Below are 26,403 nucleotides of genomic sequence, written 5' to 3' on the forward strand. Positions count from 1 at the left end.
TCCCAATACTCGGGAGGCTGGGGCAGGAGGATCAGTGAGCCCAGGAGTTTGAGGTTGCTGTGAGCTGTGATGATGCCACTGCGTTCTAACCCAAGCAGCAGAAGGAGAACCTGTGTCCAAAAAAATTGAGAATGTTAAAGATAAAAATGTATTTATTTTTTTCTTTTCTTTTCTTTTTTTAATAAAATTGTATTTCAATGGTGTTATTTACTCTCTGTATTCTCTTCTGTTAAGGTCTTGGTATGTTATTGACATTTTGGATGCCCAAGTAATAAACATTACAAAACATTGGGAATAATCCTTTTAACGCAAAGAATAACCAGATGTGATAACATAACACAGCCTTGTTTGAGACCCTGGACTTGTTTAAAATTTAAGTAGCATTACATCTCTTTACAGAACTAGCTTAGAATAATCATGGAAGCAGCTTTTATGCTGTCTCTGAAGCCAAAAATATAAATGCAATTCTGCACATTTTTTATTTGAAAGCATTCACAAATGACATACGAGGCATAAACATTGGCCAAAAGCCATAGCTAAGCATTGTGTTATAAAAAAGAAAATACTGTGTTTTTAACCCCAAAACTATTTAGAAATCAGTTTTTTATTTCCTAATTATTAAAGTAGTAATAAAACCAGGAAAAATGTGATTGAAGTGTTTTGTTTTAAGTATTTCCTTTAGGCTTACTGTCCATGACAAATTTTAAAAATCCAAACAGAATTGATCAAAATTGACCAACAGTCTATGCAAACAGCATGTAAGACTGACAGGGACCTACACGATAAAGGACCTCTATTTAGATTAACAACAACAAAAACAAATGGTGCTAGAGACTGCTTGGTGAGATGCTGAGAACCAAAATTAACAGAATGACTGTGTAATGGAGAAATGATTCTACCCATGTGTTCTGAATGCTTCTTCTTACATTAATTTTTCCCTTCAACTAAAACTGGTTCAGGTTAAATATGCAGCTATAAAGATGAATCGATAGTAAACAAGGTATTCAGTAATTCAGAACCAAGATATGAGAGTTATTCTAGAAAAATATTAAGTAACCAAAAATACTTTGGAATATCTAACTATAGCACATATAGACATTTTACCCTATATTACGATGGATAATAAAACCTTAAAACAAATCCAAATTTGTGATTCTTTCAAAATGTTAAGTATCAGCATTATAGAGCATTTTAAAAGAACAAGTGTGGTTTTTGTCATCTCTGTGTAAGCCACGTTCTGCCACTCACTCTTAATTATGATGCTAATATCCATCCTGGAATCCACTTTTATCTCAGAAAAGGGTTAGTAAGAGATATATGAGTCAATATCTCTAACAAATCTGATAATTTGCTTTCAGAAAGGGATAATCTGGAAATGACATCACAACTAAAACATCCTCTGTGAACTCAAGTCAAGATTTAGCAATGCATTTTTCATATTATGCTCTTAAACTTGTGCTTTGCTTCTGGGTGCCATAAGAGGTGTAGATAATGTATTAATAACTGTATAAATGAATATACATGGAAGATTCCTGAGTCCAGGTAAAAAGCCACTAAGAAGGCAGTGTCACCTTCTCCTCTGTCTACAATGGGCCTCAGGAACACCCAATGGACCAGGGCCAATCCCTTTGCTGCTTTCTTTTCCCTGAGAATCCTTGCGTCACAGAATTGACAAACCTACATTCTTAAGTTGTGTCTCCTCACTTAGCCTGACCCTAAGTATTCCAAGCTGTAGTTTAGTTCCATTTGCTTTTTTTCATTCCTTGGTAGTGATTCCTGAATGACATAGAAGTATAAGGAAAAAATATGGGGCATTCTGAGAAATGGTGCTTGATGATCCTAATTACTGTCAATGAATAGTCAGTCAGCGTTTCCTGGTTTCACTGTTTGGGGCCAGTATACAGAAGTTACAAACTCAAAGGCCTGCAGGCCTGGTGGTCCATGTTAGGTCAATGGGGAACAAAAGTTAATGCCTCTCAAAAAATGGGCAGTCAGTCTTTCATTCCACCTGTTACCTTATGAAAAGGACTCGAGGTATGGCTTTTCAAGATTGTTCTCAAGACAACTTACATATCTGAATTTTTCTGTGAATACTTCTAATTTTTAAATGGGAACACTAATTCCAAATTTCTTAAATATTGGGTGAGCCTGCAAACCTGAAACAGCAGCAAATGTTTCACAAGTCTGTGATCTGTGGGAAAGGAGCTTCTTAAAACCAGGTGGGACCATGGGGCCATGTGAACTTGGACATGTGACCTAACATCTAGGACTTCAGTGACCTCAACTATAGGACGGATGAGAAGTTGCCTAGTGACAGACTGTGGAGTTCTTTACAAGGTGAGCACTCAGCAATTCTGAGTAGAATCATCCTCTCCACATCCAATTCCACCTCTCAGATGGACTGAGACCTAACAGCTAACAAAGAATCGAGTGTCCCACAATCTTTCAAGATCCAGTGTGACTAGCTTTCTACATTCAATTCCATAACACTCATTATTTTTTCCTTGAATTAAGATACACTGCTGAAAAATTAATGAATACACATATACAAAGAGAAATCTAGTTAAAATATTTCTATTCTCACCAAGTGTCATGCTGTAGCTACTTTCAAATCTTTTTCTTTGTGTACATTGTTTTAAAGAATGACATTATACCTAATGCACTTTTTTACAACCTCCATTTTTCTAACCTTAATTTCTAACCTTGATTTTTACTTTTTATTTATTTGAGTCAGAGTCTCACTCTGTTGCCCAGGCTAGAGCATTGCGGTGTCAGCCTAGCTATCAGCAACTTCAGACTCTTGGGCTCAAATGATCCTGTTGCCTCAGCCTCCCAAATAGCTGAGACTACATGTGCCCACCAGAACACCTGGCTAATCTTTCTACTTTTAGTAGATACAGGGTCTCTCTCTTGTTTTGGGTGGTAAACACTTATTTTTAAATAATTATAAATGAAATTCTTGTAAGATTAATTTCAATTCATTTAACATATGCACAAATATGCCAAATTTGTCAGCTGTACGGTGTAGAAAATTAAAACAAAAACAAATCATCAGTAATGTAATCACAGAATTCTCAAAATATTAAGATATCTAGAATTACTATACTATAATAATAAAGCCCTCCAAATTGAGAGTAAAAATAGATCAAAATACATTTAGTACATCAAGAAGAATAACATTTGGATATAAGGACAAAATACTGGAGAATATAAATTGTTAACAATCTGAATAATGAATGGGGGTAAAAAGGAAGAGGGTCATTGCAATCAACTCTGAAAATCCTAGAATATACATGTGAATGAAAAGAGAAAAAATAAGTATAATTCACATATAAATATTGAAAGGTCAAATACTGAAAATAAAAGATTATTCTGAGCTTGCTGCCCAAAGCACAGTGGCTATGGTGCCATTCACATACACTGAAGCTGGTAGGTTAGCCTGACCCAGCCAGCTAAACAGCAATGACAATGGCAAAAAAAAAAAAAAAAAAAAAAACTAGCTGGGCATTGTGGTGGGAGCCTGTAGTCCCAGCTACTTAGGAGGCTGAGGCAAGAGAATCGCTTAAGCCCAAGACTTTGGGGTTGCTGTGAGCTGTGATGCCACCTCACTCTACCCAGAGCAACATAGTGAGACTCTGTCTCAAAAAAAAAAAAACAAAGGTTACTCTGAAACATGAACAAAAGAAAAGAGAATCCAGGTTCTGTGTGGTCAACATTGGCCTTTATTTCCACCCCAGTGTTGGTGAGTTCAAGAAGGAAGTCAGCACCTGGGTAATGGCAGAAGGGGGTTTTGAAGGTCGGAAAGATGGGGATTGGTACATTCCCTTTCCTGGGTGCAACATCTGTGGAGTGTGGAGTTGGCCCATACACCTTTCCTAGGTGGGATATCCAATTTGGGTGAGTTGATTCTATTTGGGTAGGTCCACTCTATTTGGGTAGGTCCCTACATTTGACTCTATCAAATATATAATAAAATGATTTATAAAATATATTAATATAATGAAGTATAAGTTAATAATATAAGCTAAATGCCAAGTATTTTGAAACCTCTTCTACTAAATCTCTTACTGGTTAAAATTTACTTTTTTAAAAAAAATTGGGATTCAGCTGTGGTATAAATTTCTGTGTTCACATTTTCTAGAGGATTCTAGTTAGTGAATTAAATCACCAACAGACTAATTGATAGCTGATAAATAAGAAATTAACATTTTGAAAGGTGATATTTTTGTTGAGTTTCCCTCCATTCCTTGGCCTTTTCTTGTTGAAAACTGACCATGTTACTGAAAAGCACATAGCCGAGAGTGGGCAAGGGGCAAAGCGAATGTGTGTGTGTGGGGGGGGGGGGGGTACGTCTTTTTTTTTTTTTTTTGGTACCTCTTCTTAAATACAGCCAGACAGGGAAATGTTTTTCTTAGAGAAAATGTTCCAAGTACCAATACAGACTTTTTTCTGGATAAGTTGCTTTCTTAGATCTGCTTTAAATAAATTCTGATCATTTCCAAAGGGAAACCTTGCAGAGAAATACTTGTTAGTAGATTTGATCTATTCAGTAACCTCAAATCTCCTCTTAAACTTGTGTGAACCAATGTTGAGTTCCATTAGTCTAACAAAAAAAGACACACAAAGCCTATTAAAGAGGCCATTGCTAGTCCTACATTCATAATTAGAAATTATTAAGACCATCAAATTTGATATAACTTTCCACATTTTCTCTTGTCTCCCATATACAAGCCACAGATAAACTTCCCTTCAAGGAGTCGTGTTCTCCATTTCTAAGATTAAATAAATCAATTAAATAAAATCATCCTGCAATGCAGATACTTCCTTTCCCCAACCCAAATATTCTTATAAAAATTTAACAAGAAATTTTTCAAACATCTCATCAATGTTGTTTTGACAAAGTAACTGTTAGTTATAAACAGTCTTTTAGGTCTCAAGGAGATTTAAGATACTTCAAAGCCTTGGCCTAAACCCTCTAAATCCAGGTTGCTCTCAAATATTTTCTAAAACATAGTATATTATGTTTAATGCTCTAAAAAATGTTTTAAGTATTTCTTTATGCACTGAAAAAGTTTAAACGGATCTTGTTCTAAGAAACAGCCATTTTTTGAAATTTTCATCTTCACGAATTCTTTTCAAAAGATAAAGAAGCAAGTGCTTATGTTCATTGTTCTTCTGTAAACATCTTCAAACTTATTAAAGAAATAACACATCTCATCTGCCCAAGGCAATGATATTAATATATTTCGATGGATCTTAAAAAAAGAAATTCCTCCCAACCTAGTTCTTGCATATGGTCTTCTTGGTTACTCTTCTTATCAGGAAAGAGGCTGATCTGTCTTCCTTTACTATATATCTTATGGGTCAGTGGCAAGAAAAAACAAATAAAGCCATTTTGATAATTATTAGAAGTTTGTACAAATATTACCTACAAAAATCTTGCTATTCTGAATTGTTCAGTTAATATTCAGTGATGCATAGAGTTGAATAAATTATGAAAACATGCAAACTGTTGAGTGTTTACTTCAAACTCAAAGCCATCCTATACATTTTTTTCCCTGTAAGTTTTAGGTAGTGATGAGATCAGGTCTGTCCTGGCAGGTACGTGTGACTTGAAATGAAAAAAACACAGTGTCTGAGGGCAGTATTTTTTATTTCACGAGAGTGATTCAGTTGGACTGAACAAATAATTCCTCACTGTTCTTTCTTAGGGAAAAAAAAGAACTATAAGCAGCAATCATTTATTATTTCTTGTTTTAGTACATATTTTGAAAGTTTTACAACCAAGCGGAACAGAGAGAATTCTTTAGAGGTCCATTTCCTCTAAATGTGTAACTTTAGCCACTGGCCGGACATATTCCCCTCAACTTTAAATTAAAGGAAGCAAACGTTCGTCTGCTTGTTATATTTGTTATGATGTCAATTCTATTTGTGCAAAGTGTCAGAAGTTTTAAGAGGCATTCATTTGCATGCCTATTTTGTCCCGTGAGATCCTGTAATCCTGGATTTGTAATGTACAGAAGGTGTTAAGTGCTTATCAAGACACTGAAGAGTCATCTATTTGAAAAAGCTAGTCTTATGATGTAATTTATTTAAAATTGAATCTTGGTTATAATTATTCTTCACTTTATACTTTCTGGATTTTTGAATTTTTCCAAATGAATTAAATATGCCTATTTTTTATTTTATTTTTTTTTGTCAGCAGTTTAGATATCATCAATGTATTATAAAAGAGAGACATGGAAATTATTTACACGATGCAAGATTTCAGAACTTCAGTGGACCGGGCAGCTTCATGTCAATGCCATCTCAGTAGTGATTTATTTCAGTCTGCATACTTTCCAAGAATGTCACCATCTCTAAATAAGAAATAATCCTTGTCATCTAGAACTACTTTAGTGCCTCCATATTCTGGGAGAAGAACTTTATTTCAAACTTTCACACTAACTGGTTGAATTTCTCCACCCTTTCCTTTAGAGCCTGACTACCGTTGCTTGCAATACTTTTCCTTGAGATTTTTCTGGAAGCATAATGCTTCCGTTGGTTACAGTTTTGGCTGCACACCTTTCAACCAATACTCAATCGAAGAGTGGAAGAAACTTTCTAAATGCTTTTCCTGCCATGGGGGCCACCTCCGTAGCCACCACTCTACTCTCGCCGCACCACTGCAAGGAGAAACCCCAATATGCCTATTTTTTAAAAGGAGGAAATTAGAATCATGGTTTCTGAAATCTCAAAGACTTATCCATTGATTTCCTAGTCTATCTGTCAAATATACTCAGATATTAAAAACCTGGGAGTAATGAAACCAAAGATATTATTTCTTTCTCCTCTTGAAGGGAAAAAGACATACCTGGCTGTGTCAGGTGATACTTTGTAATGATTACTGCTAAAAGAATACTTATAGTGAAAACTGAGTTTATTCTGTTTCCCATTATAAAATTAACACTTCAACATAATAATCTTTTCTATTTCTAAAGTCATATTAACAAACCTAAATAAGAAACTTTATTTTGAGCACCTGTGTACCTTGTTCTGTTAGCTACTGGAGAGTGGCAGTTCAAATTCTTTTATATCCTTTACTTTTTTCACCTGCATATGCACACATGTGCGCGCACACACACACACATGCACACAGCACAGAGCTATGTATCTGGGCACACAGTAATTATTCAAGCTGTCATTGTGTAATTACTGAGCAGTCATGATATTAGACAATGACATTCTATCTGTGATACTTCATCTCATTAAGTAACAAAAAAGTTACTTAATATAGTCCAAATGGGCTTGTGTCTGAGTACTCAAAGCCCAGCTTCCTAATGCAAGAATGTCAGTGTCTACCACAGTTGCTTTGTCTCCCCTGTATTTTTTTCAAGATATAGCCCCCACCCATCAACAGAGAATCTCAAAAAAGCATGTATCAAAAATGTTAAATTCCCAATAAGATACTTATTTTCCAATTACTCATTCTCTATTCCCAGAACATGGGTCTTGACAGCCTATATAGTAAAAGATCTCAAACTTTTTTAACTGTCCAGGTAATAAGAAGAGTATCTGGGCAGCGCCTGTGGCTCAGTCGGTAAGGCGCTGGCCCCATATACCGAGGGTGGCGGGTTCAAACCCGGCCCCGGCCGAACTGCAACCAAAAAATAGCCGGGCGTTGTGGCAGGCGCCTGTAGTCCCAGCTACTAGGGAGGCTGAGGTAAGAGAATCGCTTAAGCCCAGGAGTTGGAGGTTGCTGTGAGCTGTATGATGCCATGGCACTCTACCAAGGGCCATAAAGTGAAACTCTGTCTCTACAAAAAAAAAAAAAAAAAAAGTTAAAAAAAGAATAGTAACTAATATTCTTATAGTGCAGTGGTTCTCAACCTTCCTAATGCCACGACCCTTTAATATAGTTCCTCATGTTGTGGTGACCCCAACCATAAAATTATTTTCATTGCTACTTCATAACTATAATTTTGCTACTGATATGAATCATAATGTAAATATCTGATATGCAGAAGACCCCCAGAGAGGTCGTGACCCACAGGTTGAGAATCGCTGTTAAAGTGCAAGGAGACAAGAAGAAAAGTAATAAGTATTCTCAGAAAAATGCAAATTACGTAACTAGATTCCAAAGTTCCTAATAAACTTTTTCTTCTCTCCTGTGAAGACAACAGAATCTGGATAGTCTGATGTGCTTATTCCATAATTCATTCTTTCATTTATTTGCTTATCTTTGTGTCTTTTAACTGGAAGTCAGTAGATAATATATAACACTGGTTTTAGAGAGGGATTTGTATGCTATTGATGTCAATACACCTATAGGGAGATTAATTACTGTATCCTATATTAAGGACAGTTTGTCTGGATGCTACTTCTCCTATAATATGTGAATAAGGTGCAGTTATATGTTTCTGTCTAATGGAAAAGATAAACATGTATAGCTATAAGAAGTATTAAGTCTATGTACATGCAAAGAAGTCGGATCTCATTTGTTTTTCTTCCAAAGAAAATTATCAGAGAATCATTCTGCAAGGGAGATTCTTATGCCTGGGGTGCCGAAGCACATTGTGAAATGGTTCTAACATTCTTACTGCATCAAAGTGCCTTTCTACAGTATTTAATACCCGGATATGCTTGACCCCGTGCAAAAGAACAGTTGGGGCTAAGCTTAAGGGGATATTTGCTGTATAGGGATATCTTTTGAAGTGCTAGATCAGGTCAAGGGGGTCGGTGGTGCTGACTAATAAGATGGCAACTGAGTGGACTATCTTCCTCTGAACTCCATGCTGCAAATACCATGCTGCCATGCTTAACTCCATTCTTAAACCACTAACTTTGCCCAATCATAAAGCCACTTCTTACCTATACACGTTTTCTTTGAAAGATACTACACAGTAATGGATGTAGCTTATATTAAAATATAAATGCATTTAATCAAAATCATGCATGAAAGAAAGGGAACTGAAAAGTCCCAAAAGTCTATAGAATCTTATTGAGTAACTGTAAATCTTACATAGTTAAGGGAAAGCCCGTGTTCTCTTTTAAATGAAATATAACCCTAAGTCTGGACTGCTGAGGTTATAAAAGAATCAATGACATCTTTTTCTTGGATTATGATTTTAACCCTTCTGCCATAGCTGGCTGAATAACTAAAATCTCTCTAAAATTCTCCCTTGCATGTTGAAGGAGATCTACTTTATTTCATTCAGTGAATATCTCATTATTCATTTCTTTTTTTTTTGAAATTTTAAGAAATTTTATTTCATTTTTCCCAATTATTTTTTTTTCTTTTTTTTTTTTTTATTGTTGGGGATTCATTGAGGGTACAATAAGCCAGGTTACACTGATATACATTGAGACGTTCACAAAAGTGTGACTGATGTTACCAAGGTGGATTTTCTTTTTTTTGAATTGTCTATAATTATTAACAATCACCAGCTCTACAATTCACTCTGCAAAATGCAAACCTTAGTTTAGGTGGAATTGAATTAGCTGTTTCAAAGATAGTAAACCACCATGTGCTACAAATTGTGTTCCATGGAATTTTTGAGTTCCAAAAAGGTCTCAGATGTTCTAAGAGGTGCTAGGTGAATCTACATAATAAATACCACTTTTATAATATCCCAAAGCAGAGTGATTTTTAGTATCTATGGTTGGAAATCAATAAATATCAGTTGGATTAATGCATGACCCCTCTTTATAGAGAACATTCCCAAGTACCAACAGCCATCAACATAGCCTAATATCATAGCATGTTTTCTCACTGGAGTTCTACTTTAGAAACAATAAATACTTTAAATTTACATGTTGGAGCCAGTCTCATCACCACTGCAGAGAAGAATACCAGAAGTATTTTTCTCAACCCCCCTAAAAAACAAAAAACAAAAACAAATGAGCCTACAGATATAGAAATTAAATGTTCATTGAAAGGACCAAACCCCTCTGCTTACCAAATGAAACACAATACTAACTAAAGTGTAAAATGCATATTTTGTGGGACTACAGATGCTCCTTGACTTAATGAACCCATTGTAAGTTGAAAACATTGTCAAATCAAAAATGAATTTAATTCAACCAACCTAGGGAACAGCATAGCTCCAACTACCCTACTTTAAATGTGTTCAGAACAATTACATGAGCCCACAGGTGGGAAAAATCCTCTGACACAAAACTGCTTTGTAATAAAGTGTTGAATACCTCCTGTGATTTAGTGAACACAGTACATCTTAGAGTATCAGTTGTTCACTGCGGTGATCACATGGCTGACCGGGAGCCGAGCTTCCTGCAGCCTCTGCCCTGCTCCCGGGATATCACACAGAGGAATTGTACTGCATGTCACTAGCCTAACAAAAGATCAAAGGACGGTTTCTACTGAATTCATATCACTTTAGAGCCATCATAAAGTTGAAAAATTGTAAGTTAAACTATCATAAATCGGGAACTGTCTTTGAGGGAATTACAAAAGCAAGTATCTGAGAATTGGGTGAGCAGAGCCAAAAAATGATCATCCAAATTGTACAGACAGAAAGGCCCAAGGCAAGTATAGTTAGCTCCTAATACTTGAATGTGACTTAATTTGGTTGGTTAACTTTGTTAAAATTTGCCTGTGAACAATTTTTTTCTGTTTTCCAGATCCCTTTCTCCTAATTTGTTCAAATGAATGGGTAAATTAAACAACTCTTCATTCTAAATTTATCTCATTTAGAGACAAACTGTATGCATGTATCAGAGAAAACAATTCACAACCCAATAAAGGGGAAGAAAAGCTTGGGTTAGGATTTTATTTCTATCAAGGCAGAGTGTAAATTTTCATACTATCACATGGACATACAGATCAAGCAGTGCTTGGAAATATCTATACAATCAAACAATGGTTAAAGATCACAAAATAGTGACTAAGAGACAAAAACGTGTATATGAAGGTTCACAGCAGCAATATTCATAATAGTCAAAAACGGAAATAACCCAAATACCTATCAACTGATGAATGGATAAATAAAATATAATACATCCATCTGATGGAATATTATTTGCCCATAAAATACTGATACATGCTACAACCCAGATGAACTTCAAAAACACGCTAAGTGAAAGAAGTCATGAAAGACCACAAATTGTATTGCTACATTTACATGAAATCTAGGATAGGGAAATCAATAAAGACAAGTGGTTGCCTAAAGCCAGGATGGGCAGGGGGGAATGGGAGTGTCTGCTAACGGGCAAGAGGTTTCTGGGGGAGGGGGCAATGGAAAATATTAAATCGAAGTAATGGTTTCCCAATTCTGTGAATATACTAAAGAACCTTGAGTTGTACTCTTTAAGTGGGTGAATTGTAGAATATGTGAATTATATCTCAATAAAGTTGTTTTTTAAAAAACAAAGGGGAGATTTGAATAATTAACTGGGGTTGGAGTTGCCATTTAGGGGCACAATTAGCTACTTAATTTCCTACAACTCAACTTCACTAGAAAATTACTGTTGCTTTTATTTTAAAATTTTTTTCTTTGACAATGTAATTCTTGTGTTTTAAAACTATGTTTAAGGGTTTTAAAAAAAACTTCTCCTAAGCATGAATCTTATGTACTCAATTTTGATATGAGGACAATTAATGACAATTAAGGTTATAGGGGGGGGAGCAGAAAGAGGGACGGAGGGAGGGGGCTGGGGCCTTGGTGTGTGTCACACTTTATGGGGGCAAGACATGATTGCAAGAGGGACTTTACCTAACAATTGCAATCAGTGTAACCTAGCTTATTGTACCCTCAATGAATCCCCAACAATAAAAAAAAAAAAACTTCTCCTTTAAAAAAAATCTAAAGCAGTTATAAAATATGGTAGACTTTAGAAATTTTTGTAAAAAAAAGGATAATCATAGTGATAAAACTGTCACAATTGGCATTAAATTATTGTTTTTATCTTAATCTTTTATTCTCCACTTATTCATTGCTGCTGTTTTTATAATTCTTTAATAATTGGCCTCAACTTCACCAAAATGGAACTTTGTTTTCATGCTTGTCAGCATTAATCTGAACCTAATCATTTTACCTTGGATGTTATCAAAAAATGATTTCTGGCGTGGTACATACAATGGAATCACACCTGTAATTCCATCACTTTAGGAGCACACAGCCAAAGGATCACTAGAAGCCAGGAGTTAGAGACCAGCCTGGGCAACATAGTGAGACCAAAGCTCTAGCCAAAAAAAAAGAAAAAGAAAAAGCCAGGCATGGAGGCTGGACTGTAGGCCTAACTTCTCCCAGGCTGGGGCAGGAGGATCATTTGAACCCAGCCATCTGAGGCTGCAGTGAACTATGATCAGGCACTACCCTCCAGGCTGGGCAGCAAAGTGAAAACCTGTCACCTGGGGGGGGGGGTGAATCTCATTTCAGGGGAAGTTAATAATCTCTAGAACAAAATCAGTATGCTCTGACACCCACCAAAATACTCTGGAGTGAGAAAAGAATATTAAATTTGTTAAACTGACATCTAATTTCATAATCCTAAGAACCTCTCCCCTACTCATAATCCCTTCCTCATGTTCTCTAAAAGGTTTAAAAAAGAGCAATTATAACATTGACACTTAAATGTATTTTGTAAAATTATTTCTTAAGTTCCCTTTGGTATTTGCCTTAAAACCATGTTAACTTTCCTAGAACCTAGAAGATGGTCATTTAGTTATAATTTTCATATGCTAATATTTTCTGCCATTTTCTGATTGGCAGAGAAACAAACCAGTAAAACTTATAAACAAGGAAGACCTCAAGTAACAAAAGTTATATGTCACTCTTAGATCCACTAATGGCTCCACATCTCTGAAAGTGGTAGATCTTTTCTGGAAGATGTCCTCAGAGTGTATCTGTACCTTATTTTTAACCACTGTTTAAAGTTCATCTTTCACTAACAAATAAGTGAGATCTCCAGAATCAACTCATAAAATGGGCAAACTCTGGAGTTTCATAAGTTCCTGAAGTTCATAATCATAAGAGTGATGTGGTGGGAGAAAATACATGTGAAGCATCACAGATCTTGACTGAAGATTACCCTCTACACCTGCTGAGCTCATCTGGAGCTGCCATAGAAGACGGGGGAGTTGGTGCAGGAGACTTTGCAGGGGCCATCACCATTCACCATCAATCAAAATGACTCCTGTAAGTATCTAGTGAGAACCTAGAGCTCTGCTCAGCAGCAAAAAAGGCAGAGCCAAGCAGAAAAACTCTAGAGCCACATCTTCTTTGAAAGATAATTGTCAGGTGAACTTTTCAAATAAATTCACCTACAATTATCCATAATGTTCCCCAGAAATTCAATTGCTTAGAAATATAAACATAGCATATACTTTCTTTTCAGGATTTTTTAAAGTTCAAATGTTTGCATAATGATCACATGCATGCCCATTGATTTGTAAGAAATAAAATTTGAAAAGGATCTAAAATTAGATAAAAACTGAATGAGAAAATGCGATAACAATCAAAAATATTTTATTGCCAGATTACTGGTTTCTGCTTTCATAAAAAGAAATACTATAATAATGTTATTTGTTCAAATAAACCCACTTGACATTCTTACAAATGTTCAGGAAAAAAAAGTTTGTTCCCCATGTGTATATTATTTCCCTTTGAAGTCAATTTCATTTCTTTCAGGATCCTGGCCATCTACATTCATATAACATATTTACCGTCAAGGATAATTCACCTTACACGTGAAATGTAAAAAACATCTGGAGTAAATCCTGGATGTTACCTGCTAAATCTTTCTGTAGTTTGATTATCACCAAAGTACAGGAGTGAGACTTGCTGCTTTCCTCGGATTTTTTTTTTTACTTCAATAACGGTTTTAGAAGCAAATGAAACAATTCCCCTTTAGATTAGATAGTTTGAAGTGTGCTTGAAGCGGTTCTGGACCTCTTTACAAAAGCTTTTCCTGTGGACCGATCCTGTGCGTGTTCATTTCACAGACGTCCAGCACCCAGAGTTGAACCGACTGGAGAGCAGAGGGCGCTAAGCCGCGTGTTAAGGTAGCAATCAGCGGCTCTGTTAAAGCGGTTGCGTATCTTCCAGGCCCGCCCTCGGGATTCACAATAATTCCCGGAGTTAGCCCTGCCTAAGCGACAAGTCGATGGGGAAGAAGGTGGGGAGGAAAATGATCCTGGAAGCGGAGTGTTGGTTTAACACCCGCTGGGTATCTGTTACATGTGAATTTCCTTTGGCGCCAGCAGGTATTTTGAGCTGGCAACCAGAGGGATCCCAGAGGGAAAGGATGGAAGTGGGTAAGAGGAAGATGTAAGTTCGGGGATCAAAGCTTTAAAGATCTCAGAGGAAATCGGTGCGATCGGATTGATTGGTCAAAGCTTTAAGTGGGATGTGGAAAATATTTCGAATTTCCGAGGCTTAGAACAGCAGGGGAAGGATGTGAAAATATAGGGAGTGAACAGTATCTCAGAAGAGAGATCACACCAGACAGGCCCGCGGGGAAGATGAGCCTTCCCCTCGGGGGACCCCTGAGGGGCCCTCCAGCCGGCGGGTTCCGCCAGCTTGTAGGGAATGAGCTGCGCCGGCTCGCGGTGACCCCGACAAGCGGTCCTGGGGCGCGGACGCTCGCGCAGAGTCCTGGACAGGTCTCTCCCGGAGGTCTACAAGGCAGAGCCATTATAGCCTGGCCGCCCGATGAAGCTCACGGTAAAAAGTGACTGCGATTTATTTGGATTAGTCACTATAAAGGTCTTAGGAGACAGCTATTTATCCGATGCAGGACCTTGACAAATTGACTGGGCAGTGCAACAGAGGACAGTCCGTCTGACCTCAGGCATTGCTGGGGCGGAAGGCAAGAACCTCCCACCTGTTCCGGGACCTTGGGGCGCGTCCCGCCCCCCAGAAATGCCCCTTCACCTGCGGACCCGCGGCGACACCACCCGCCCCGGCCCGGCAGCGTAGTGACACCCCCCGCCCCGGGCCCTGCAGGGTGGCGACATCACCCGCCCCGGCCCCGCAGCGCAGCTACACCCGTCAGAGCCCTGCAGGGCGTCCTTGCGGGTTCAGGGCCGGGGCTCCAGCCTCCAGGTCTCCAAGCGAGGTTCACCCTCACTCTCCGGTGGCACCTTCTCTCGGGTTCCGAGAACACACCAAATCTGCGATTCGGCCCGGTTGCCCTGCAGGTGACCCGGTACAAGGGACAGTCCACCTGCGTAGAAGTCGTTTGGTCTGGCAGCGTCAGGGTCATACATCAGAAAGGTTGTTTAGAAGTCGATTTTTTTTTTAAGCACTGGCAAGTGGTTTGAACCTGAAACTTCATTCCACATAATATGGAATGTAACTCCAATGTACTGGTTCTTAAGTGAAGATAACGCACATCTAGGTGCCAGCCACTCTGCAGTAGATTTCTCTCCAAAGCCTACAAGCCTCGTTCTTACAGCTCACACTCCTAACGTGAAAGGAATAAATCACTGCCAAATGCATTCTTTCTATATTTCTGAACTTAATTTATTCATTTCTTAGAGTTTCTTTCTGTCGTTAATGTATTAAGTGCTACCTTAAAGTTCTTTAGAAACAAAGACATTTGTACTCAATAGCTACCAACGAAAATACATAGGTGAATTTCTAACTTGCAATGCCATCAAAAGGAATTATTTTTCCTGGAGTATATTACTTATAATGTATTATTGCCTTAGTTTTAAGGGCAACGCTGTTTTACCAGGTAATGCAATCATTAGATAGGATTCCATATCTAAAATAGGGTATTCTGATTGTTGATAACAAGTAAACCTAATAATTTTACCTTCAGGATCTGAAATAGCACATTTTGGACCATGTCTAAAAAGTTGTGGATCAAGCAGTGAGGTTAATTTCTTTCATTATTTGCCTTTGTTTTGGTTAAAGACCTAAGACGCGGAAACCGATCTGAATAAATTCTTATTCAGTAAAAGAAATCCGATCCCTCCAATTAAAAAGATGAAAGTTTAGGGTGGCCAAAAGATGAGGGTTTTAGCCTTTTTGATGGAGATTATTTGAACCTGAAAATTTTGTGTGGCTATCTATCTTGCTAAAAGTCAGGGGAAGATAAAGTGTAATCTGGCTCTGATTTCAGCTGGAAAGAAAACATTGAAATGACTGCTCATTTATCACGGTACCCACCCTCCCCCTCCTCCACCTTGGTTTAATTGACAATGTAACACCGAGCTGTTTGTGTCTTCCCTTGACTGTTGGAAATGAAACCAGCCTAGTCGAAGGGGGAGTTCTAAATTATCGGTTTTATTATGTAAAGAAATCACAAGGAAAAAAGTGTAGGAAGTGGTTGTAAAAACCCTACGGTCAGCAAGAACGCGGCAAGACCATACAAATTTTGTGATGACTCATCAGATTTCCACATTGTCTTGCTGCTTGGTTAATTTGCATAGGTAGGTTCCCTGACTAATGTAGCTTTGTAAAGAGTTTAATCAAGACACTGTTTACAGCACTATTTTTAAACTGATTACAAGAATATTCACTCTAGTGATTATGGAATTAAAATGATCGGTTCATTGGTTTCTAGTCCAATTATTTTAGCCAAAAGACAAGGATTTATTCTTCTAAATGTACATACAAAAAAAGACAGTATGCATATACAGGGTTGATATAAAATTCATGTGCAATTTAAAATAGTTAACATAGTAAATTGTGCATGAACTTTATGGACACCCAGTATAATAAAATTTGATCTCAATAGTGATCATTTACAGAATATTTAAAAAATAATAGGATGCCTTCTCCAGTGATCCAATTATACAAATTTCTTAAAATGTAATATCCAATCTTGACAAGAATCTAACGAAATAGCCCCTGGCAAAAGCAAATAGTATTTGAAAATGTTAAATTAGAACAGCCCAGGAATGTCTAAAATTATAATTGCATATACCCTTTAACTTAGAGATTCTATTTCAGGGACTTCATTTGAGGAAAGGAATTAAGGATATGCACAAAGATTTTACTTTAAAAATATTCACAGTAACAAAAAACTAGAAATAAATATATACAACATGAAAAAGTATGGTGTCATTCAGTTATGTCACAGAAGAAAATCATATGGCACCCCAAAATATTTGTGACATGTTAACAACAAAATGGATTATTGTGAAATATAATTCTATTTTTGTATGAAAAACATACTGATAAAAAAGATCTTGGAAGATATATATGAAGGTATTTTATCACAGGATAATAGTACTCTGCTTTTTTGTTCAAAAGTTTTACATATATAATAATTTCAAAATACAAAAAAATCATACAATGGAAGTAAGTTTTCCCTTTTCTATATTACTATTTGACTTGTTGGCCTTCTTCTTATTGGTTACAAGTTCTTGCTAGTTTGAGAAAATGAACTTTCTATCACATATTTCCTAATATTTTTTCTATTTGAAATTTGTCTTTTTACTTTGTTTGTATCTAAAATGTGTATGTAAGTACAATCTATTCTTTCATAGCTTTTAGGTTTTATGTTTGCTTAGAGAGCCCTCTCTTACACACACATACACATGCACACACAAATTACATTTTTTAAATGTTTCTCACTTTTCTTTTACTAGCTTTATTTTTTATTTATTCACTTATTTTGGAGATGGAAGTCCTACTCTGTTGACCAGGCTGAAGGTCAGTGGCATAATCACAGGTCACTGCAACCTTGAACTGTTGGGCTCTAGTAATTCTCCTTCCTCAGTCTCCACGATAGCTCACACTACAGGCACACACCACCACACCTGGCTAGTTTTTTTTATTTTTTGTAGAGACAGGGTTTGGTTATGTTGCCCAGCCTGGTCTCAAACTCCTGGCCTCAAGTGATCATCCCACTGCAGCTTCCCAAAGTGCTAGAATTACAAGCATGAGCCACCTTTTATAATCTTAATTTTTCACTTTTAAATCTTTAGTACATTTAGAAATATTTAAATTCAAGCAGCAAGGTAGGACTAAAGCCTAATTGTCCTAATTCAATTTATTCATTGATTAAAACATCACCTATCCCATAAATTAAATTTTCATTTATATTGGGAGTTTGGGGTCTTCATATTGCTTGAATAATGTGTCCATACATTCAGGTATTAACACACAATTGCTTAAATTGATATGGATTTATTATATAGGTTAACATGTGGTACCGTTCCTCTCTTATTATTTTATTACTTATTATTTTCTGTAATGTTTCTGACAATAAAAGAAACAGTTTACTTGGCTTAAAAAAACCTTGCATTGGGTGGTGCCTGTGGCTCAAAGGGGTAGAGCGCCGGTCCCATATGCCGGAGGTGGCGGGTTCAAACCCAGCCCTGGCCAAAAACTTCTCAAAAAAAAAAAAAAAAACCTTGCATTTATTACTATGGAGATTGCATTAAATTTAATAATTAAATAGGAAGAATTGATGTATTTAAAATATTCAGTCCTGAGAACCAGGAGCAGCTATGTTTCTGAGGCAGGGATTTTTTTCCCTAATTTGTTTTTTTAATGTTCCTCAGTGAGGTTTATGTTGCCCAGGAGGAATCATAATATACTGATTAAGAGAATAGGCTACTATGCTAATGGACTTTGAGCAAGCTACATACACATGTCTACCTCCATTTTCTCACATGTAAAACAGAACCAACAATAGCATCTGCCAAAGAAGGGTATAATGAGAATTAAATAGAGGCTTCACTCAAAGCAGTTTTAAAAAAAGATCTGGCAGTTGTAAGTGCTCAATAAATGATTCTTATTACTAGACATTAAGCTTTGCTTCTTGAGATTTTTTTTCTATTTTATCTTATATTATATGGTTTTATAATTTTTATTCTTTCTATGGCTTTTCAATTGATTTGCTTTGATTATCCAGGTGCACAATTTATCATCTGAAAACAATATAAATTGTCCTATGAAATTTTACTAAATGTCTTCCTGTTGTTTAATTGCCTTCATTAAAACTTCCAGAACCATAATAACTAATAGTATAAATAACATATATTATATTCTTGACTTCAATAATAATGTGTTCACTGCTTCATTGTATGTTTTTCTGTCACATTAAAGACATACCTATTTAGTTATATTATAACAAAATTCTTTAAATAAGTAGACATTACAGGAGGCGGAGCAAGATGGCAGCCGAGTAACAGCTTCCTTGCATCTGGGCACAGTGAGTCTGGGGAGATAGGACTCCAGGCATCTCTGGCTGGTGGGAACTGCCTATCATCACTCCTATGAAGATACAGGGAGTCAGCGAGAGACTTCTGGACCCCAAGAGGAGGACTAAAACAGTGGAAAACCGGCAAGTGGTGGAAAACCGGCAAGTGGTCGCGTGTGTTCAATCCATCTAAACCCGCCCACAACTTCCACAGGCACAAGAACTTAAAGAGCAAGAGGAAGTGAAAGGAAAATTAGGGCAAGGAAACAGATAAAAGAAATCACTCATGAGGAAGAATCAGCAGAAAACTCCAGGCAACATGAAGAACCAGTCTAGAACAACCCCACCAAGGGACCATGAGGTAGCTACTGCAGAGGATTCCACCAGTATAGAAATGTTAGGAATGACAGAAAGGGAATTTGGAATACACATGTTGAAAACAATGAAAGAAATGATGGAAACAATGAAGGAAATTGCTAATAAAGTGGAAAATAACCAAAAGGAAATCCAAAAACAGAATCAAATAAGAGATGAACGATATGAGGAATATAAAAAGGATATAGCAGACCTGAAGGAACTGAAACAGTCAATTAGGGAACTTAAAGATACAATGGAAAGTATCAGCAACAGGTTAGACCATGCAGAAGAAAGAATTTCAGAGGTAGAAGACAAAGTTCTTGAGATAACTCAGACAGTAAAAGAGGCAGAAAAGAAGAGAGAGAAAGCAGAACGTTCACTGTCAGAATTATGGGACTTTATGAAGCGTTCCAACATACGAGTTATAGGAATTCCAGAAGGGGAAGAAGAATGCCCCAGAGGAATGGAAGCCATACTAGAGAATATTATAAAAGAAAATTTCCCAAACATCACCAAAGATTCTGACACACTGCTTTCAGAGGGATATCGGACCCCGGGTCGCCTCAACTCTAACCGAGCTTCTCCAAGACACATTGTGATGAACCTGTCCAAAGTCAAGACCAAAGAAAAGATTCTGCAAGCTGCCAGGAGTAAGCGCCAGTTGACCTACAGGGGCAAATCCATCAGAGTGACCGCAGACTTCTCTAATGAAACTTTCCAAGCAAGAAGACAATGGTCATCTACCTTTAATCTACTTAAACAGAACAATTTTCAGCCCAGAATTCTGTACCCTGCTAAGCTAAGCTTCAAAATTGACGGAGAAATCAAATCATTTACGGATATACAAACATTGAGGAAATTCGCCACAACAAGACCAGCTCTACAGGAAATACTTCAACCTGTTCTGCACACTGACCACCACAATGGATCAGCAGCAAAGTAAGAACTCAGAAATCAAAGGACAGAACCTAACCTCCACACTGATGCAAAAGATAAAACTAAGCAATGGACTCTCACCAAATAAGACGAATAGAATACTACCACACTTATCAATTATCTCAATAAATGTTAATGGCTTGAATTCCTCACTGAAGAGACATAGATTGGCTGACTGGATTAAAAAACACAAGCCATCCATTTGCTGTCTGCAAGAAACACACCTGGCTTCAAAAGACAAATTAAAGCTCCGAGTCAAGGGTTGGAAGACAATTTTTCAGGCAAATGGAATTCAGAAGAAAAGAGGAGTTGCAATCTTATTTTCAGATACATGTGGATTTAAAGCAACTAAAGTCAAAAAAGACAAAGATGGTCACTTTATATTGGTCAAGGGAAAAATACAACAAGAAGACATTTCAATTCTAAATATTTATGCACCCAATTTAAATGCTCCCAGATTCTTGAAGCAGACCTTACTCAGTCTGAGCAATATGATATCTGATAATACCATCATAACAGGGGACTTTAACACACCTCTTACAGAGCTGGGCAGATCCTCTAAACAGAAATTAAACAAAGATGTAAGAGATTTAAATGAGACCCTAGAACAACTATGCTTGATAGACGCATATAGAACACTCCACCCCAAAGAGAAAGAATATACATTCTTCTCATCACCCCATGGAACATTCTCCAAAATTGATCATATCCTGGGACACAAAACAAATATCAACAGAATCAAAAGAATTGAAATTTTACCTTGTATCTTTTCAGACCATAAGGCACTAAAGGTGGAACTCAACTCTAACAAAAATGCTCAAGCCCACCCAAAGGCATGGAAATTAAACAATCTTCTGTTGAATAACAGATGGGTGAAGGAAGAAATAAAACAGGAAATCATTAACTTCCTTGAGCATAACAACAATGAAGACACAAGCTACCAAAACCTGTGGGATACTGCAAAAGCAGTTTTGAGAGGAAACTTCATCGCTTTAGATGCCTACATTTGAAAAACAGAAATAGAGCACATCAACAATCTCACAAGAGATCCTATGGAATTGGAAAAAGAAGAACAATCTAAGCCTAAACTCAGTAGAAGAAAAGAAATCTCCAAAATCAAATCAGAGATCAATGAAATTGAAAACAAAAGAATCATTCAGAAAATTAATGAAAAAAGGAGTTGGTTTTTTGAAAAAATAAATAAAATAGATAAACCATTGGCCAGACTAACTAGATATAGAAAAGTAAAATCTCTAATAACCTCAATCAGAAACGATAAAGGGGAAATAACAACTGATCCCACAGAGATACAAGAGATCATCTCTGAATACTACCAGAAACTCTATGCCCAGAAATTTGACAATGTGAAGGAAATGGATCAATATTTGGAATCACACCCTCTCCCTAGACTTAGCCAGGATGAAATAGACCTCCTGAACAGACCAATTTCAAGCACTGAGATCAAAGAAACAATAAAAAAGCTTCCAACCAAAAAATGCCCTGGTCCAGATGGCTTCACTCCAGAATTCTATCAAACCTTCAAGGAAGAGCTTATTCCTGTACTGCAGAAATTATTCCAAAAAACTGAGGAAGAAGGAATCTTCCCCAACACATTCTATGAAGCAAACATCACCCTGATACCAAAACCAGGAAAAGACCCAAACAAAAAGGAGAATTTCAGACCAATCTCACTCATGAATATAGACGCAAAAATTCTCAACAAAATCCTAGCCAATAGATTACAGCTCATCATCAAAAAAGTCATTCATCATGATCAAGTAGGCTTCATCCCAGGGATGCAAGGCTGGTTTAACATACGCAAGTCTATAAACGTTATCCACCATATTAAGAGAGGCAAAAATAAAGATCACATGATCCTCTCAATAGATGCAGAAAAAGCATTTGATAAAATCCAGCATCCTTTTCTAATTAGAACTCTGAAGAGTATAGGCATAGGTGGCACATTTCTTAAACTGATTGAAGCTATCTATGACAAACCCACAGCCAATATTTTACTGAATGGAGTAAAACTGAAAGCTTTTCCTCTTAGAACTGGAACCAGACAAGGTTGTCCTCTGTCACCTTTACTATTCAACGTAGTGCTGGAAGTTCTAGCCAATACAATTAGGCAAGACAAGGAAATAAAGGGAATCCAAATGGGAGCAGAGGAGGTCAAACTCTCCCTCTTTGCTGACGACATGATCTTATACTTAGAGAACCCCAAGGACTCAACCACAAGACTCCTAGAAGTCATCAAAAAATACAGTAATGTTTCAGGATATAAAATCAATGTCCACAAGTCAGTAGCCTTTGTATACACCAATAACAGTCAAGATGAGAAGCTAATTAAGGACACAACTCCCTTCACCATAGTTTCAAAGAAAATGAAATACCTAGGAATATACCTAACGAAGGAGGTGAAGGACCTCTATAAAGAAAACTATGAAATCCTCAGAAAGGAAATAGCAGAGGATATTAACAAATGGAAGAACATACCATGCTCATGGATGGGAAGAATCAACATTGTTAAAATGTCTATACTTCCCAAAGCTATCTACCTATTCAATGCCATTCCTATCAAAGTACCTACATCGTACTTTCAAGATTTGGAAAAAATGATTCTGCGTTTTGTATGGAACCGGAAAAAACCCCATATAGCTAAGGCAGTTCTTAGTAACAAAAATAAAGCTGGGGGCATCAGCATACCAGATTTTAGTCTGTACTACAAAGCCACAGTGGTCAAGACAGCATGGTACTGGCACAAAAACAGAGACCTAGACACTTGGAATTGAATTGAACACCAAGAAATGAAACTAACATCTTACAACCACCTAATCTTTGATAAACCAAACAAGAACTTACCTTGGGGGAAAGACTCCCTATTCAATAAATGGTGTTGGGAGAACTGGATGTCTACATGTAAAAGACTGAAACTGGACCCACACCTTTCCCCACCCACAAAAATTGATTCAAGATGGATAAAGGACTTAAATTTAAGGCATGAAACAATAAAAATCCTCAAAGAAAGCATAGGAAAAACACTGGAAGATATTGGCCTGGGGGAAGACTTCATAAAGAAGACTGCCATGGCAATTGCAACAACAACAAAAATAAACAAATGGGACTTCATTAAACTGAAAAGCTTCTGTACAGCTAAGGACACAATAACCAAAGCAAAGGGACAACCTACACAATGGGAAAGGATATTTGCATATTTTCAGTCAGACAAAAGCTTGATAACCAGGATCTATAGAGAACTCAAATTAATCCACATGAAAAAAGCCAACAATCCCTTATATCAATGGGCAAGAGACATGAATAGAACTTTCTCTAAAGATGACAGTCGAATGGCTAACAAACACATGAAAAAATGTTCACCATCTCTATATATTAGAGAAATGCAAATCAAAACAACCCTGAGATATCATCTAACCCCAGTGAGAATGGCCCACATCACAAAATCTCAAAACTGCAGATGCTGGCGTGGATGTGGAGAGAAGGGAACACTTTTACACTGCTGGTGGGACTGCAAACTAGTACAACCTTTCTGGAAGGAAGTATGGAGAAACCTCAAAGCACTCAACCTAGACCTCCCATTCGATCCTGCAATCCCATTACTGGGCATCTACCCAGAAGGAAAAAAATCCTTTTATCATAAGGACACTTGTACTAGACTGTTTATTGCAGCTCAATTTACCATTGCCAAAATGTGGAAACAGCCTAAATGCCCACCAACCCAGGAATGGATTAACAAGCTGTGGTATATGTATACCATGGAATACTATTCAGCTATTAAAAAAATGGAGACTTTACATCCTTCGTGTTAACATGGATGGAAGTGGAAGACATTATTCTTAGTAAAGCATCACAAGAATGGAGAAGCATGAATCCTATGTACTCAATCTTGATATGAGGACAATTAATGACAATTAAGGTTATGGGGGGGAGAAGCAGAAAGAGGGATGGAGGGAGGAGGGTGGGGCCTTGGTGTGTGTCACACTTCATGGGGGCAAGACATGATTGCAAGAGGGACTTTACCTAACAATTGCAATCAGTGTAACTGGCTTATTGTACCCTCAATGAATCCCCAACAATAAAGAAAAAAAAAATAAGTAGACATTACATTTTGTCAAATGACTTTAGCATATGTAGACATGACAATGTGATTTTTCCTGACCTATTGACACAATGATATGTTAATAGGGTTCCTAATACTTAAATATATCTGTATTCATACAAACAAAAAAAGTATTATTACACTCATCTGTATCATATTAGTTTGTTCATGTGCTGCTTCACTCTATTTACGAATATTTTGGTTAGGATATTTGCAAGCAAGTGTTGAAGTACACTAGCATTCATAAAATTTGGTATCAGTGTCATACCCACTTTATAAAAATAATTTGGAAACTTTCTTTTCCCTTTATCTTCTGAAATGGTTTAAGTAATAATGGAGTTACTTGTTTTTTAGAGACTATGGCATTCCATGATAAAATCATCCAGGCCTACTGCTATTTTGGTAAGGGGATTGTAGAAAGTTTCAAAAACTTTTCACTTCTTCTAAGGACTCTTAGATTTTTCTCTCTCTTCTGATTTGAGTTTTGCTCTGTTGTATTTTTCTACAAAAGCATTACTGTTTTCATATAGTTGAGCAAAGTAATCTCTTTAAATTATTGTTTCTATTTTTTTTTTTTGAGACCAAGTCTTAAGCTGTCACCCTGGGTAGAGTACTGTGACATCACAGCTAACAGCAACCTCAGACTCTTGGGCTTAAGTGATTCTCTTCCCTCAGCCGCCCAAGTAACTGGGACTACAGGTACCCACCACAACACCCAGCTATTTTTTGTTGCAGTTGTCATTGTTGTTTTAGCTGGCCCGGGCAGGGTTCGAACCTGCCAGCCCAGGTATATGTAGTTGGCACCCTACCCAGTGAGCTACAGGTGCCTCCATCTTGTTTCTACCCAACGACTTACTTTAACTTATAATAAAAATGCCTACATCCACATTCAAGTATTGATCTAATTAATGACAGTTTAGAAAATGCTCGAGTGGGTTTTCTCAATTTCATATGTTGCTTTCCTCCCAAAAAAACCTCCTGCAGAACTGCTGAGTTACTGAATGTGTTTATGTGCCAAGCTCTCCAAAGCAGACTTTCTGTGTGTTACCCCTTTTAATTCTCACAACAGAAACTTTATTGTCCCTACTTTCCAGATGGAGAAATCATAGGCCAAAGGAGTCAAGTAAATTTTCCACAGGGGAAGTGGCAAAACAAGCAAGTTTCAAACACTCTAGAAAAGCCCACGCTGGTAAATACAATACTATATTTCCTCCCTATCTATCATGTTGGTCCTAGAAATATTATTATAAGGATTGAATGAGATGACACATGCCACGCACACTTACGTTACGTGGTGTACACAGTATATCTTTTCAAATTAAAGAGTTGTTGTTTTTTTTTTTAGAAACAGAGTCTCACTTTATCACCCTGGTGAGACTCAGGGTGATATGGCGTCACAGCTCATAGCAACCTCCAACTCCTGGGCTTAAGCGATTCTCTTGCCTCAGCCTCCCGAGTAGCCTGGACTACGGCACCCGCCAGAATGCCCAGCAGTTTGGCTGGGCCGGATTCAAACCCACCACCCTCTGTATAGGGGGCCGGCTCCCTACTGAGGGGATTTTTGACTTACCAACTTTGCTTTTAATAAGTAAATAACTTCTGAGAGTAAACCAACTGGTCTTTTGCACCTTGCCACAAATTATTTTATTGTCTTTAAAATAAAAATAAAATTTGAAGGCTAATATTGGTGAAATGAGTTTTTAATTTTGTAAATCCTTAATATTCAATGCAGAAAGAACGATTAAAATAGAGCATACATATAAACCGTATTTGTATAAAGTTATCAAACATGTTGAAGAAATATAAAATATAATTCCATCACAGTAAATTATCGTTTTTAAAAAGGCACAGAACATATATTTTCTAAATGTTCTTTTGCTTTGAATTTCTTT

At 37.0% G+C, this 26,403-nt stretch overlaps 1 pseudogene; it reads right to left on the reverse strand.

The window, feature by feature from the left end:
• Positions 1 to 6,325: 6,325 nt before the first annotated feature.
• LOC128585861 (10 kDa heat shock protein, mitochondrial-like) lies at positions 6,326 to 6,623 on the reverse strand (annotated as a pseudogene).
• Positions 6,624 to 26,403: the final 19,780 nt, after the last annotated feature.

The sequence above is a fragment of the Nycticebus coucang genome, chromosome 5, assembly GCF_027406575.1.
Source record: "Nycticebus coucang isolate mNycCou1 chromosome 5, mNycCou1.pri, whole genome shotgun sequence".
NCBI classification, from domain to species: domain Eukaryota; kingdom Metazoa; phylum Chordata; class Mammalia; order Primates; family Lorisidae; genus Nycticebus; species Nycticebus coucang.